The sequence below is a fragment of the Lolium rigidum genome, chromosome 7 (assembly GCF_022539505.1).
Source record: "Lolium rigidum isolate FL_2022 chromosome 7, APGP_CSIRO_Lrig_0.1, whole genome shotgun sequence".
Taxonomy (NCBI): Eukaryota; Viridiplantae; Streptophyta; class Magnoliopsida; order Poales; family Poaceae; genus Lolium; species Lolium rigidum.
Window position 1 is genome coordinate 296,946,354 of NC_061514.1, and position 2,802 is coordinate 296,949,155.

Genomic DNA, 2,802 nt, shown 5'->3' on the forward strand with positions numbered 1-2,802 from the left:
CTCGTGAGAAAAGTCTGCTTCTCATCTAACTCAGCTGACTAATCACTGATTTACATTGATGCTTAAAATAGCATTTTACGAATTATGAAAGATGGGGTCATGGGAGAGAAAGTTTTTTTGCTGTCAAACATGTCTTCGTTTTTCTGAACAAGTACTGAATACTATTATATTGTATTTTGGAGTGGTCTTCTTTGTAACATTCACGATTAGGGGTTTAGGTTTAAACATGTAGGTGCCTCCTTGGAGATGCATATAGAGATGAGAATGAACGCAATGAATGAATGTTAATTGCTATAATTTATTCTCTCCTTTTTCCTGGTCGTATAAAAACTTTTGTTACTCCATTTGAAATTTTTCATCATGTTTTGTAAGACATGAGAAAATTATTATTACGTTTTGAAATCTAGTAAATAAAAATGTGGCAAGGCAACGAACAAGCTCACCATCGAGCCAGGCAGCATGCGTATACGCGAGTCGCGTACGGCCACGCGCGTACGGCCATGCTGGCCCAGCGCAGCGGGCTCCCACATGCGAGCAGCGGAGCAGCTCCGTGTCCGTCCACGTTGTCCTTTCATTTTTTTCCACTAACCGCTGGGACCCACAATCATCTTCTACCCCGGAATAGATTTCAACTCGCGTACGATTTCTCTCGGATTTTTACCCCCTTTTCCACGAAACTTCGTCTATAAATACCCCATAATCTCATCTGTTTTTCTCCCTAAAATTCTCAATTTTTGTGTTGTCAGGCTGCGCGAATTTCTCACCGGAGTTCCGAGCCGTCGCCGCCATTGGAGCTCAGAACCGGAGGTTCCCGTCGCCCCGAGCCCCTCTTAATCACTTCATGTTGTTCCCCTTCCTCAACCGCTTCGCCTCATCCTTTTTTCCCCAACTGCAGGGCACGAAACCGCTCGAAAGAGATCGCCGGAGCGTTCGCCGGAGTTCCGCCCCAGCAGAGCTCGGCCAGCCAACAGCCATCGTCGACCGAGGAAGGAGGAGACGCTGAATAGCCAGTCTCTGAGTGAAAGGCGACTTGGACGCCTCCTCTCTCCCGCTACAGTACCCAGAGAGGCGATTTCTGAAACTCCTCCGTCGTCCCACCTCGCTCGCCTCCGATCTGCGGATTCCTCCTCCTCCGGCGGTCGTCTCGGCGGCGGGAGGGTGGGGAATCCGTAGATCGAGGCTTGTACATAGTGTAGGGTTCGGTGGTATCTCAGCCGGCGTCGTCCTGGAGGCGGTGATGGCGGCGGTGTGGTGTGTGGTGGCGGCTGCTCTCCCCTCTCGCGTGGGTGGTCTTCGGAGCTCCTTCGCGCGGTGGCCGTCTTCGTCGAGGTCGCTGGTCTTCGGAGTGGCGGCACTCGGTGTGCCCCGGCCGGATCCGGTGCGGCGGATCCGTAGTATTAAAGTGGTGGAGATGGTGTTGAAGTCCGGGCGCGACGGTGGCGGCGTTCGGCGAGTAGGATCGGCAGATCCGGCGATCGGCGACTTCCCGGCTGCCTCGGGGCTGACTCCTATCCAAGGCATGAAGCGGAGCAGCGGCAGCGGCGCGCCACCGACGGCTTCCGTGCGGCGTCCCCGTCGAGATCTAGAAGAAGGGCCTTGTTGTAATTTTCAGTTTCTTCTGGGTTTATCTGTAAGATCGCTGGTTTAATATTATCTCCTCCATTCCGCAAAAAAAAAAAAAAAAGAATAGCCAGTCTCTGAGAGCCTCGTGAAGCCTCGCAACAACATGCCATCGACCACTACCCCATGCCGAGGAGCTGGAGCATCTGCCCGACGTGAACGACTCTAACCGGCCAGGCCGACACGTTCACGTCAATCACGCCGATAGTTTCATTGTGCTGTGCTTATAGGTTGAGACATATCCCTTATACGGCGTTCGATCCAAGTCCAATGGTCTGTTCAGACCGATCAGCGAATATGGTGCTAGCTGTTCACCCATAAAAACTTTGGAAATTCATAACAATAAATCTAGAGCTCCGTTTCAGACAATTCTTTTTCCCATTGAGTTCGTAATTAAGTTCCCTGCAATTTTTATGTAGAAAGTTTTTCCATCCGAGAAACTTTTTCTGACAACTTTTCGTATAAAATTATTAAAAATGTGCGAAATGTTTAATCTTGTAAAAATCTTAACTATAGTTTCGTAACTCGGATTTGAACAAGTAATATATTGTCGGATTCAGAAAAATGAGAGGAACATTTTGGTACTGTTAGTTTGTACTTTTACTAAACTTACGAATTTTGCAATTTAAAATCATGTATATATTATTTTTAGTATATTTTAAATACTGTACACTATTTTAATATGAATCCAACGCCAAATTGCAAATACTTAATTTGCCTATCCACCAGTATACCTGCAAATGATATTAGAAACTATTTTATACATATATATTTTGTTTATGGTTAAATGGCTATTTGAAACCTTTATTGCATAAAGTAATTGATTATAGAAAAGTTTGATATCAAATTTGTTTCCAGAGCATGCATTCATAATTGAGAGTGGATTTTGTACACCCACGCATGGGTGTTTTATTATGTGTTTTACCTGTCTGCGTTGTTTGGTGTTTGATTGTGAATTATTTTGCTTGCGTTAGATTGCCCGGATTGCAACGAGTGCTATTGCGACAACTGTCTGAACACCGACCAAGGAAGTGTCACAAACTCATTATCCTACTGTTTTCTATGCATTAGTAGTTGTTTTATGTGCATAATGATTTAAAATTGCTGGCCCTGGGATATTATCAAAGTGAAGAGATTGCGAGAGATAAATGTTTTATTCTCTTAATGAAAACAACCATGTCA